The sequence below is a fragment of the Phascolarctos cinereus genome, unplaced genomic scaffold (assembly GCF_003287225.1).
Source record: "Phascolarctos cinereus isolate Bilbo 61053 unplaced genomic scaffold, phaCin_HiC Scaffold_7;HRSCAF=346, whole genome shotgun sequence".
Classification (NCBI taxonomy): Eukaryota; Metazoa; Chordata; class Mammalia; order Diprotodontia; family Phascolarctidae; genus Phascolarctos; species Phascolarctos cinereus.
Genome location: NW_027556180.1, coordinates 141362521 through 141377496, shown reverse-complemented (window position 1 = coordinate 141377496; position 14976 = coordinate 141362521). Strand labels below are relative to the sequence as shown.

General features: G+C 36.5%; 1 pseudogene; it reads left to right on the top strand.

Annotated features, from left to right (window-relative positions):
- The first annotated feature begins 12511 nt into the window (after positions 1-12511).
- Positions 12512-13202, top strand: LOC110193811 (calcyclin-binding protein pseudogene; annotated as a pseudogene).
- Positions 13203-14976: the final 1774 nt, after the last annotated feature.

The window sequence follows — 14976 nt, the reverse complement described above, 5'->3', positions numbered from 1 at the left end:
TTGTGAAAGACTATATTTCCCTCCATCTTATCCTGCCCCTGATTTATTACATTCTTTCCATTGACCTGTCCCTCCTCAAAAGTGTTTGCTTCTGATTATCCCATCCCCCCCCATCTGCCCTCCCCTCTATCACCCACCTCTATTATCCTTCCTGTCTCCCCACTACTTTCTGTAGGATAAGATAGATTTCCATACCCAATTGAATGTGTATGTTCTTCCCACCTTAAGCCAAATCCAATGAGAGTAAGGTTCACTCATTCCCTCTCACTTTCCCTTTCTTCCTCTCCACTGTAAAAGCTTTTTGTTGCCTCTTTTATGTGAGATGATTTACTCCATTCTATCTCTCCCTTTCCCCTTCTCCCAGTGCATTCCTCTCTCATCCCTTAATTTTGGTTTTTTAGATATCATCCCTTCATATTCAACTCACCCTGTGCCCTATGTCTATACATACATACATATACATATATATACACATATACATATATATACATATACACACATATATACACACATACATATATGTGTGTGTGTGTGTGTGTGTGTGTGTGTGTGTGTGTGTGTGTATGTGTATATGGATATGGTGTAGTTTCCTTCAGTATTTTTTGGGTCTTCTTTAGCAAGCTATTGACTTGTTTTTCATTATTTTCTTGCGTCACTCTCATTTCTCTTTCTAATTTTCCCTCTACTTCTCCTACTTGATTTTCAAAATCCTTTCTAAGCTCTTCCATGGCTGAGACCAATTCATAATTTTCTTGGAGGCTTTGGGTGTAGTAGCTTTGACTTTATTGTCTTCTTCTGATTGTTTTGATCTTCCTTGTCACCAAAGTAATATTCTACAGTCTGAGAATTTTTTCAATGTTGCTCCTAGACAATTACTTGACTTTTTAACTCTACGTTAAAGTTGGGGTCTGCTTCCAGTGTGGAGGGTGTACTGTCCCAAGTTTCAGAGATTTTGTGCAGCTGTTTTCAGAGATACTTCTAGGGACCTGTAGGTTTTCAGTTCTTCCAAGGTAGTATGATCTAAAGAGAATGTTTACTACTCTCCTGGCCTTTGCTCTGTTCTGTGAGTGACCACAAGCACTCTTTTTTGTACTGGAACTGTGAGGAAGGTTCCTTCTCCACTTCTGTCACAAGCTGTGCTATGCCAGTGTTCCTTTTTGCCCCAGGACTGCCACCCAGGACTGTGACCCAGATACAAGTATGGGCAGAGCAACAGAATTCTGCCTCAGTGCCAACAAAGAGATCTCTGTAATCTCCTTTTGATCATTTGTTCAATCCCCTTGCCCTCTGAGGACTGAGTCCTCTGGAAGTAGCCACTGCCATTGCCACCACTGCTGCTGCTGCCTCAGGGCTCTTCTGAGACCATGCTTACTGTGCTTCTCTCTCTCATAAGTCTGACAGACCATTCCTATTGACCATCTAAGTTGTCTTTGGAATTTGTGGGTTGAGAAGTCTGGAAACTACTATGTCTGTTAGTGATTCAGTCCCCTGAGGTCTGCTCCGGGTTTGCTGGAGCTGGAGCTGTGCCGGCGCTGTTTGGATTAGACTGTGCTCCTCTCTCATCCTGGTGCAACAATCCTTTCCTCTTGATCTTCTGGGTTGTCTTGGGCTGGAAATTTGTTTCATTCTGTCATTTTGTAGGTTCTGCTGCTCTAGAATTTGTTTTGAGTCATTTTTAAAAGTATTTGGAGGTGTTTGTGGGAGAGCTCAAGCAAATACATTTTTTTACTCTGCCATCTTGGCTCTGCTCCCCCCCATCTTTTTTTTTTTTTTACTTGTACTAGACACACATGCTAATTCCTGACAGGCTAATGGCAAAAACTGACCAAAAGATTGACCATGAAAGTGAAATGTTTAAGAAAACTTCTCTCTGAATATGTAACTGATGAAAATGTAAATCATGTAATTGTTCTAAGTATTGATTGAACATGAACAATAAGTATTGAACTGCAATTCAAGAGAACTGGATTCTATTCCCAGTTCTACTACAAACAAGCTTAACCTTGAGTAAGTTAAAAAATCAAACTTCAAGAACTCATGATGTTATGAGTATAAGTATCGCCTCCAACCACAAAGATCAGATCTACCTAGAGTATTTTCTATCTTTTGTCACTCTAGTCCATGTCTTCCTAGAAATCTTTCACAGGGACCCATACAACCTGTGATCTCATTTTAACCCATATTCCCCAGCAGGTTACCTGCTTTATTCCCCAACCCTCACTTGCAATTTAATCTCTCCCTGACTACTGTCTACTTCTCTATTGTCTACAATCATGCCTATGTTTCGCTTATCTTCAAAAAACCCTAATGATCCATTCATCCCTACTAGCTATTGCCTCATATCTCTTCTCTCTTTTGTGCCTAAACTTCTTGATCAGAACATCTAAAACAGCACTTCTTAAACTGTGGGTCACAACCCTATGTGGGATTGTGTAACTGAATGTGAGGGTACAAAAAAAATTGACAATAAAAGGTTTCTGAATTCACAACAACCAAAAATGAATTCAAAATCAAATGTGTAATGAATCTGAGGTATTTCTGGCAGCATTTGCCCATGTTGCATCACACAACTTCACAGTAGCCTTGGTTCTGAACACACATGTGCATTTTGCACTGCATTTGCCGTTACGTCACACAACTCCAATGAACACTGCCAGAATCACCTTGGCTCAGATTTGAGACTATTGTATATTATGAATTGCAATGTTCTTACTGTACACACCAAATCATTAAATGAATTTTGGCTTGGGCTTAGGACAAAATTTCCAACAAGTTCTGAAATGGCCCTAACATACTTCTGCTATTTTGTACTACATATTTATACAAAGTGGCATTCTCAGCATTGACAATTTCAAAATCAAAATATTGATAGACTCTGAATGACATTGAAGATGCTCTGTCCTTCAGTATCAACAATTCTGCCAAGATTTAATTTTTTATGTAAAAATAAATAAGCAGATCCATCTTATTAGTATACAAATTTGTTTTCGTCTTTAATAAGTAACAAAATTATATGTATGCCAAAAATTGTTTTTAAATAAATTTATTTATGATTTGTTATCAATAAATGTTTGATTTGTATACCTATTTTTTGAGGTGCTAGATAATGGGATTAAGTGACTTGCCCAGGGTCACACAGCTAGTAAATATCTAGTGTCTGAGGCTGGATTTGAACTCAAGTCCTCCTGACTCCATGGTCAGTGCTCTATCCACTGGGCCACCCAGCTGCCCTCTATATACCTGTTTTACATACCTATATACCTAGGGTTATGTAAAAATTTCTCAGGTGAAAAGACATCATAAGTAGAAAAAGTTTAAGAAGTCCTCATCTAAAATGGCTGCATACATTTCTTTTCCTCTCTTTCTCTTCTAAATCATTTGGTTTCTGATCTTAGTCAAAATAGCTCTGCTATTACTAACAATCTTTTAATGGCCAAACCTACTGGTTTTGTCCTTAATTCTCATTCTTCATGACCTCTATGAAGCCTTTGACACTGTTGTTTACACTTTCTTCTTGATACAGTCTCTTCTTTAGGTGCTTGTGATCTTAGTCTTAATTCTCTCATTTGTCTCATCATTCTTTCTCAGTTTCCTTTCCTGGATCTGTATCCATGTTGTGTTTGATAACCAATGAGTTTTCCAGAGGTCTGTTTCCAGGGCCCTCTTTTTTTCTTCTTTATACTATGGCTCTTGAGGATCTCACCATCTCTCAGTTATCACATCTATACTGATGATTCTCAAATCTACTTAATCCAAACCTAACTTCTCTGTTAACCTCACATCTCACATCTCTGCTAGTCTTGCATTTCCAGCTGCCTAGTGAATATCTCAAACTGGATATCCCATAGACATCTTAAACTCACCATATATAAAATTGAACTCACAATCTCTTCCCCCAAACCTTTAACTCTTCCAAACTTCCCTATTAATGTTGAAGACACCACCACCTTCCCAAAAACTCAGGCTTGAAACCTGGGTGTCATCCTTGAATTTTCCCTCTCTTTTGCACTCCTTATCTAAGTTCTCGAAAATCCTAGTGACTTTGCCTCTTGTAACATCTGTCATAAACACATCCCTTTTTTACCTGACATTGCCACCACACTGATTTGGACCCTCATCAACACATGTAGTTGCAATATTTTTCTGGTCGGTGGATCTGCCACAACTATCACTTCATTAATTGACTCCCCTATCAATGGTCAAAATGATTTTCCTAAAGTGTGGGTCTGACTGTGTTACTTCCTTACTCAATAAACTTTAGTGGCTCCCTATCACCTCCACAATCATCAAAAAAATCTGGTCCTCACTAAAAAATAGAGCGATGGTTCAGTAGAATAGATTAGATACACAGTAGATTGTAGTAAGTGACCATAGTGATTTAATGTTTGATAATCACAAAGCCTCAAGCTTTTGGGACAAGAACTCACTGTTTGAGAAAAACTGCTGGCAAAAAAACTGGAAAAAAAGTTTTACAGAAAGTAGGTATAGATCAATATCACACCATACACCAAAATATGGTCATAATGGGCACGTGATTTAGACATAAAGGGTGATACCTTGGACAAATTAGGGTAACATGAAATAGTTTACCTGCCAAATCTATGGAGAAGGGAAAAAATTATGAGCAAACAAGAGATAGAGACTGTTGCAAGATATAAAATGGATAATTTGGATTACAATAAATTTTAAAAGTTTTTTTTCACACAAACAAAACCAGTGCATCCAAGATTAGAAGAAAAGCAGAAATCTGGGGAAACAATCATTACCACAAATGTCTCTGATAAAGATCTTGTTTCTCAAATATATTGAGAACTGAGTCAAATTTATGAGAATACAAACTATTCTTAATGGATAAATAATCAAAGGATATGAAAAGGCAATTTTGAGATGAAGAAATTGAAGCTTTCTATAGTCATATAAAAATGCTCTAAATCACTATTGTTTAGAGTAATGCAAATTAAAACAATCTGAGATACATCCTCACACCTACCAGACTGGCTAATATGACAGAAAAGGAAAATGACAAATTTTGGAAAGGATGTGGGAAAATTGGGACACTAATGCACTGTTGGTGTAATTATGAATAGACCCAGCCATTCTGGAGTGCAATTTGGAATTATGCCCAAAGGGATTTAAATCTGTGCATGCCCTTTGACCCAGCAATATCACTACTAGATCTGAATCCCAAATATATTTTAAAAACATGCCTATTTGTACAAAATTATTTACAGTAGTTCTTTTTTTTTTGGTGGCAAATAATTAGAAATTGAAGGGATGTCTATCAATTGGGGAATGGCTGAACAAGTTGTGATATGTGGCTGTAATAGAATACTATCGTGCTATAAGAAATGACAAGCAAGATGCTTTAAAAAAATCTTGGAAGGACTTACATGAACTGATGCATAGTGAAGTGAACAGAACCAGAAGAACATTGCACACAGTAACACCAATATCACACAGTGAATCTCAGTAGAGTTTCAGCTCTTCTCAGCAATATAATGATCCAAGACAATTCCAAAGGACTTATGATGAAAAATTCTATCCACCTCCAAAGAAAGAACTGATGGAGTCTGAATGCAAGTTGCAGCTTATAATTTTTCACTTTTCCTCCCTTTTTTGGGTCTGTGTTTTATTTTACAACATGACTAATGTGGAAAAAAAAACACCTGAATAAAATATAACTTAATAAATAAGGAAATAAATAAATAAGTCATTTTTCTGAGGATCTGTAAAGTTTAGAATGAAGGCTCATCACAAGAAGCTGAGCATTAGATGATGAACTCTTTCACCATGCAACATGTGAAAATACAAAATTGCACAAACTTTATTTTGATGGATTTCAGTTTTCTTACCCAAAAAATGAGGGGATTGGACTGAACAATCATTAAAGACCCTCCTAGCCTTAAATTCTACATCTCTAGACAAAGTCTGGGTAATGACAGGAATTGATCATGAAGGCTGGTGACACTTAAGTTTCACTGATAGCCAAGGGTATCACAGATTCTGTTCAGGCCGTCTTTGAGTTATACATGCTTCACTTTGGTGAAAGAAATAACAGGCAATACCCAGGTTAAGAGTTGGTGAATTCATATGAAGTTAGGGAATAGAAACAGGGTGAGTCTGAGAGAATGGATTTGAAATATAAGGTAAGGAATCTGAGATTGTGAAGGAGGGGCCATAGAACAAAGCACCAAGTCAATACTTCCCAAAAAAACCTTGTTAGAAACTTAGAGACTGAAAAGTATACTAAAAGGTCAATTATTTTTCCTTGTTGTCTTCACTATTAGATTATGAGTTACTTGAGTGTAGGGGATATTTTTTGCCGTTCTTTGTATTGACAGAACTTAGCACATTGCCTGACACATAATAGGTTCTTAGTAAATGCTTATTGAATGGCAGGCTCAATTTACGCAAAACAGTCATATAGCAAATTACCTTTGAAAGATGCATACATCAATTTCATTGATCCTGTCCTTTCATTTCTTAAAGAAAGTGACATTCTGGCCCTGAAAAATGACAATTTCCTCAAAATTAAGGCAAATAAAACCACTGAATTAAACGTCTTTAGCATTAAAAGAAACAAAACTCTCAGTTGTTCATTTTCCTCTGAAAACTTTTTGTAGTTGTTGCTCAATATAATGGCCATCCCCAAACTATTTTTTTTTCAACAGAGTCATTCGATATCATACTCTGGTGAACGTGTTTCTTTATGAAGATTCCTTCAAATGTTAATTAAATACTTTCTGAAAGACAGAGTAGAACAGTAAAAATACAAGTTTGGGTTTGGAGTCTAAGGACCTGGGTCCAATTCTTGCTTCCATAACTTCCTAGCTGTGAGACCGTGGTCAGATTATATAACCACTCAGAACCATTCCCACCTCATTTCTGAAATAGGCACACTAAAACTCTTATTACCTACTTGGTTAGGATCACAGATTTATAGCAGGAAAGGGCCGTTAGGGCTCTTCTCCAATCTCCTTACTTTATAGAGAAAGAATAGGAAATCCAGAGAATTTAAGTGACTCAACCAAAATCACAGAGTTTGGATTTGAAGTCAGATTTTAATCCAAAACCAATGCTTTTTCCTTGAAGGCTGTTGTGAAAAAAAGGGCCTTTCAACCCTTTAAGTGCTACTTAAGTGTTAATTCCTTTTTTCTGTTTTGAAGAATGTTATAAACCTTTTTCATTCTCTGTATTCTCCTTACCTAAAATGCCTCCACTGAAAAAGAAAAAAAAGAAAGCAAATATAATTGGTATAGTCAGAGATTAGCTTATGATCATTTAAGGATAAGTTACTAAATTTAACATTATAACATTACGTTAAGTATATTCCCATGCTAAGTATGGTTTTAAATTATTCCAGAAAGCTGAACTTTCCCTAAATGTTAAATGATATTTTATTGGAGTTAAGATCCAGATATTGGGCTGCAGTGTTTCCTCATGAACAGAAGGTTCTACAAATGATATGTGCTCTAAAAAGTAGTTAAATATCAGAAGGTTGAATTTGGAATCCCTAGACTCAGAGCACACAGAAAAGTATCAATCATTCCTGACCTTACCCATTCCTTTACATTTATGAAAAGGACACAGCACACATTCTTTACTGAAATATTCCTTCTCCAAATGCAATGATACTTCCCTGTAGAATTGCTTACAGATCTTTAAGAGCTGAAACATGATCAAGATGATATGAATATATTTCTAAAACTTAAAATATTTCATTTACAATATTTGGAAGACAGGTGATGGATGTTTCTCATTAATGTGATTAGGATGCCCTAAAGAAAATCATCTTATAATAACCTACTCAGGAGGCATGATAGAAAGAACCAATTGATGATAAGGGAAAGATCTAGGCTTCTAATGTTGTATGTTTATTTCCTTAAGTATTATTGAGGGAACTATATCATGAAACCTACATAATGCCACTGCCAATATTCTGCATAAGATTTGTATAATGTGCCTGGGAGAAATTTTAAGGAGGCAAACATTATTTTTTTGGCTATTTTATGTATCCCCAGAATTTACCACATAAGTGATTAAAAAATACTTATTGACTAACAAATTGCTATAGTTTTCAAGTAATGGCACATTGAGGTCCAATATATCTGTGGCTTGAGGATTAGACTCAAGAAACTCAGAAAGGCTCATCATTGGACAGTTGACCTCCAAGGGACATGATTTTTTAAAAAAAGAATTAGCCATAATTTTTCATGAAACCATCTAATAAGTTGGACAGGAAATGCAAGGGTAAAGGAAGCAGATGTATCCACACCATATTTTGAAATAAGAAAATAATAGCAGGACTTTTCTAATTCACTGATACATTCTGTAATGGTTAGAATATAGCTTTCATTCAAAAAGTAGCTTAAAATAGCACTTAAAGTTCTATATTTTCCTTTCTATTTCATTAAAATATTTGGTGTCCCCCCCCAAAATGCATTATAAGTTCTGCTCTATGCTTAATGATAAGAAAGCTACCACTTAGAAGTAAAATAAGATGTCATTCTTGATTTAGAGGACCTAGCTTAATGATATTGAGCCAGTCTGGGAAATTGATCCATAAAGCAGAAGACTGAATCTAGTACAATTGTAAAGTGTAGGGGTTGCTGTTAGTATTACCTTTTCCTAAAATGACAGCAGCAGCCTTTCTAAATCAAAAACAGATTCTGAAAAGTTAACATTAAACTGCCTCAAGAACTGCCAGCAACGGTGACAAGAACAAGCTAAAATGTCAGGAGAAAAAGAAAGTGGAAAAAATGCAAGATATTCATTTTCCTTTTGGCCTCTGCCATGTTTGACATTGTTGATCATCCCTCACCCTATGACATTCTCTCTTCCCTTGTTTTTTGTTATATTGACCTTTCCTGATTCTCTTACTTTTCTAACTGATTCTTGAGTGGTTTTATTTTTGTTCTTTTCCATGTTTCTTCCCTTTGCAGTCATGCCTTACGAAGATCATACTCTATTGTGGCTTCATATGCCATAAGTATGTAAGGTGTGTGTATGCTGGAGTGGGGGGTCATTTAAATCAATCAATCATCTCACTCCACATAAAGTAACTAACAAGATGCTCTAGGCCTGATATATTTATCAAGTGAGAATACCTCTACTCAGTCAAACAACCAAAGCACTAGACTCAGTGCAAAAAAAATCCTTAATCAATTGGGAAGCAGAAAAATATTTCTCATTCATTAGATGAAATATAATGATAACACATGGAAAGTTCATTAGGATTAATTGAAGAGTTGATTATTCTAGTTTGAACTTACACAAAAACCTCAAGGTAGTTTGAAATCTAAATTCCAGTGGCCAGCTTAGAGGAGAAGGCATTTTAAGCCAACCCCCTGAGAAGTAATGGCTTGGGATAATTAGAGGGGTAGGGAAAGCCTTTGTCTCCTCTCTTGACCTTGATCAGAGGTTAACCTTCTGTGACTCAAGATATCTGAAGATTTTGGTCTTCCCAGTCATCTTAGCAGTGTCTGCAATGACAAGATAGGGTCTGCATTGGAAGCTGAGGACAAACTAGATCCATTAAGGAAAGACAGCTTCATGATTCTATCTTTATGATTCCATAAGCATTCCAGTAGAGAGCTACATCATACCCAAGAGGAACTTCATGAAGACACCTTGATGGGAAGGTAAGGACTTCCAGTAACTGCAAACTGTAAATTGTTCCTTACCACATATTTTCTCAAAGCCTAAGGCTATGTTTTCCTAGATTCTATATGTCCTTGTGGGAGATTATGTCTCTTGTTTGGGGGTATGTTTTGTACCAGTTTTTCTTACCAGACTACTGAAGTAAATAACCATTTCTAAAAGCTAATTAAGTCTAAGCAGCTAATCAATGGCAGAAACAAACCAGTGAGAATTTTTGGATCACCAGTTTTAGAAAAACAGCCTCTTAGGATATTTGTAGATTAAAAACATCTTATATTATCTTTAGAATTTACCTACACTTCGATAACCTGACTTGCTAGCTTGAGTATAGGTAGGAAGAATGAGCACAGAGAACATATAATGGATATATATGTATGTTAATATGTATATGTATGTGTGTGTATATATATATATATATACAAATATGTATGTATGTATGTGTACATACACACACACACATATACACAAACATGTATATGTCTGAGTGTAAAAGAATCAAAAGCCTACTCTCCCACTATATTTCTTCCTTCTTCCTGGTTAGTCATTTAGTAAATCAACAAGTATTTATTTAGTGTTTACTGCATGCTAGGCATTCTGGTAAGTGCTGGTAATACAAATAAAGGCAAAAACAGTTCTTTTTCTCAAGGAATTCTATGCAAGTATTCTAATGGGGAAAATAAAGTATAAATAATTATACACACACTCATTTCTGTATATATACATATACATATATATGTAATTATATATAGGGAGGAGAGAGAGACACACACATACACACACAAAGAGACAGAGAGACAGACAGAGACAGAGAGAGAGATGGAGGATATGGCAGGTAATCTCAGAGGGGAAGTCACATGCAGCTAGAAGGACCATGAAAAGCTTCCCATGAAATGTAGGATTTGAGCTGAGTTTTGAAAGAGTTCCTATAAAGTAAGAGGCAGAGGGGAGGAGAAAAAATATTCCCACAGTGGGAGATAGTAAATTCTAATATGTGGAGACAGACAAAGGAATAGGGTGTGTGAAGAACAGCAGAGGAGCTGGTCTGGACGGATCACCAAAAATGCATAGAAGAGTAAATTGTAAGAGGACTGGAATGGCAGAGTGGAGCTAGGTTATGAGAGATTGAAATGACAGATAATTTTATATTTATTCCTAGACATAATAGGAGGCCATTGGTTACCTCAGTAGGGAGATGACATTGTCAGTCCTGTGCTTTAGGAACATTGATTTAATTAGTGATGGAAAAGAAACTTGAGGCAGGTAGACCAATTGGAAGACTATTCCAGTATTCTAGGCAAGAGTTGGTGAGATCCTGAACTAGAGTGGTGTCTGTTTAGACTGGGGCAAATGTGAGAGATGTGAAGAAAAAAACTTACAAGATTTGTCCATGAGTGGTTTATGTGGAGTAAATTAAGAGCAGAAGATAACACTGATTTTCCTAATCAAAGTAACTAGGAGAATGATAACTCTCTCCACAGTAATGGGGGTATTTGGGAGGGGGAAGGTTGAGGGCAAAGGTGATAAGTTTTTTTTTTTTTAATATGTTGAGTTTTAGATGCCTGTGGTTGAGATGTCCAAAAATCAGTTGGAGATGTGGGACTGGTTCTCAGGAGAAAAACCCATGCTAGATATTTACATCTGGAAAGTAGTCAGATAATCAACAAGCATTTGTTAAGTACTGACCATGTGCCAAGCACTGTTCTTGGACATAAAGAAAGACAAAAACACTTTCCATGTTCTCAATGAGCTCACATTCTAATAGGAGAGAAATCATGCCTATAACTAGATGTAACATACACATATTTACATATATACATATAAGTATATAATGTAACACATGAAAACACATCCAGTTTCTTCATCCTTGTTAGTCACCCTGTTTTTCCCCAGACTTTAAATCTTGGAGTGACAATTGACTCAACTAGTACTTCAATTATCTACAATATTGATAATGCCTATCATACTTTTTTGTCCTAATAACTTTTGTGGGATCTGTCACTTTCAGCCTTCACTCATCAAATCTTTATATATTCACACAACAAACTGTATTCAACCACCAATTCAATTAAACAAAAATGAAAGAAGTTTGACTAAGATAATATTAATGATTATCAACCTATATATGTATTTTTACATTTCTCCAATATGTTAACTTTTTTTTTAAAATTTGAGTGACATCTCCCCAGAAAGAGAAAATAAAACATCGACTTATGCTAGCTGCGAAATTCTGTATGACCTAATTAACTACTTGGTGTCCTAGACAACTTTGTAAATGTATAAATTGGAAAATGCTCCTCTGCCTTGATAGAAGGAGTTCTTTACCAGGAGCTTCTTATACCAATGAAATCACAAATTTGTTTTAAAAAAAATAATACCCTCATTAAATACACGGAAGCTACAAATTACAGAGAAAATCGCTGGCGCTAAAGAAGCTGCAATAAAGAACACTGAGGCTGGTAATTGCAGATAACAATCATTAAAAGGTTAATTTTAATCTTGCTGTACAATCTGGGGGAAAGACATGCTGAATCATGTTACTGTAAATCAAAGTGTAGTGAATGCTCTGTCACTAAATGAAACCAGTACTTCAATTCTTCTATGGATTTACATCTCATTAGGTTGAGTTGGTAGATCCCTTTTCCTTTAAAGAGGGCAAATGAAGCTGTCCTCCAGGGGGCGACGTAGAGGGCGGACCCTAGATCCATGCGCAGACAGCGCTGGGGACAGCGGCTCCTGGCAGTCGGGTACACTCTCTGGCAGCGGTCTGAGCAGGGTTCTTGCTGTTTGGGATTCCAGGTCCTCTCCTCTGCGTGGTTGCAGTTCGCGTTACTGCCGGCGGTGGCGGCAAGCCATGGCGGCAGCCCTGGAGGACCTACAGAAAGACCTGGAAGAAGTGAAAGAGTTGCTGGGAAAAGCCACTAGGAAAAGAGTCCGTGATGTCCTAATAGCAGAAAAGTCCAAGTTAGAGACAGAAAGCAAGCACAAGACAAAGCAGCAAGGACAGGAGAAAGGAGAAACGAGTGGCTTGGTTCCCCCCCCCCCCCCCCGGCCCCAATTCAGTTGAGTACACAGTGAAAAATCAACAATTATGGACAGGATCAATCGCATAAATATTTGAAAATCTACATCACCTTAAATGGTGTTCAGCAAGTCCACACTGAGAATGTACAGGATCAGTTCAAAGAGAAGTTCTTTGAAGTTCTTGTAAAAAGAATCTTAATGGGAAAAACTACTCAATGACTGTCAACAACCTCTTAAAGCCCATCTCTGGAGAAGGTGGTTTAAGAAAGATGAAGATTGATACAGTTCTTGTACTATGCAAAAAGAAGCAGGAACAGAAATAGGATTACCTGACCCCTGTGGAGAAAAAGGACAAAGAGAAGGAAAAATCTTCCTTTGATAATGACATGGATCCTAGTGAGGGGCCGATGAGTGTTTTGTAGAAAACTTATGAAGATGGAGATGATGAAATGAAGAGAACTATTAATAAATCCCGGGTAGAGTCAAGGGAGAAACAAGCCAAAGGAGAGATCAAATTTTGAGACAAAAAGTCTTCAGCCACCAATGTGGAAATATCCTTTCCAATTAACTGTTGCTGAGCTGCACAGATGCATTTGACAAGTTTATTGTTTACACAGCCTTCTTCCAAGCAAAGACCATGAACTCTTACTGTTTCATGCTGGAGGATTTATTTAAAATAAAATATACTTATTTTAAGACACTTCTTTCAAGGAAAGTTACCTTGGTGCCCTGGTTTTTGTGTGCAAGAAAGGGTCATTGTTTCCTCACTTCAATGTCAAAAAAAAAAGTCTTGCTAATTAAAAAACTATGTATTTCTTATCTCTTGTGTTCATATGGACAATAAAAAGGGTTGAACCTCCATTTAAAGTAATTTTGCCTATCCTTCAAGGTTGGCATGGACCTTTAGTCTTGAGTCCTTCAACTTGGAGGAACAGATATAAAGTGTGAGGTGTGAGCCTCTGTTAATAAAGTTGTGGTATAAGATGACCTTTGCTCCTTAAGGAAGTTTAAAAGATTAACTTAATGACTAGGTGTTGCCACAAGGAATGTCTATAAATATTAGGGAATTATTTAAAAATATACTAAAAATTCAAACAAGTCAAAACTGAGTGAGCAAATAGGCCTATAGTGGTAGGAACTTATCTCCAATTCCTCCTGAATTTAACAGTTAATAACAGTAATAAAATAAAGAAAAAAATATTAAAAAGAGGGCAAATGGAAATCATTCCATGGTTTTTCACATTGTGTGATCTATGTCTGTAATATTCTGTCACTCCTTCAATAAGGGGTCTACCCCATGAACTTAAGACTTTTTGATTTTTGTAATATTTTGTGAATACTAGTGAAGTGCTTGACCTTTCTTCACGTGTAGGCCACTCCATCTCCCCTTGTTCTTTTTATCGTTTCCTATCTTCTCAAGCAAATTGCCTACCTAATCACCTTCCCTCATTTACTTTCAATCTTTCCTTATCTACTAGTTCCTCTTCTACTGCTTAAAATTCACCCGTCTCTTTCCACCATCCTTCAAAAACCTTCATTATACCCTCAAGTCCCCTCTAGCTATTATTCAATATCTCTCTTCCCTTTTTCAGTCAATTTTATAGAAAAAAAATTACAGCCATTGCCTCAGTCCTCTCACATCTCATTCAGTTTTCATCCCTTTGCGATCTGGCTTCCCAACACCTCATTATTGAGCACTATTCTTACCAATGATTTCTAATTACCAAATTTGGTGCCCCACAATCTTCATCTTTCTTCACCTCTATGCATTATTTTATGCTATTGTCCAGTATTTAGCACAATATCTGGTGCGTGGTAGGTGCAGAATATATCTTTTTTATTAATTTACTTATTTAGTTTTAGATTTCAACATTCACTTCTGTAAGATTTTGAGTTCTAAATTTTCTCCCCTTCCCTTCTCTCCCCCCTTCTAAGAGGGCATGCAATCTGGTATAGGCTATAATATACATTCATACCAAACATATTGCCACCACATTAGTCATGTTGTAAAGAAGAATTAGAATCAAAGAAACAAAAAAAGAAGAAACAAAAAAAGGACAAAATAGTATGCTTTGATCTGCATTCAAACTCTATAGTTATTTTCCCGATGTGGAAAGCATTTTTCATCATGAGTCTTTTGGAATGGTCTTATTTCATTTTGTTGCTGAGAAGAACAAAGTCTATCAAAGTTAATTGTCACACAGTGTTACTGTTACTTTGTACAATATCCTCTTGGTTCTGCTCACTTCACTCAGCATAAATTCATTTACGTCTTTCCAGGTTTTTCTGAAGTCT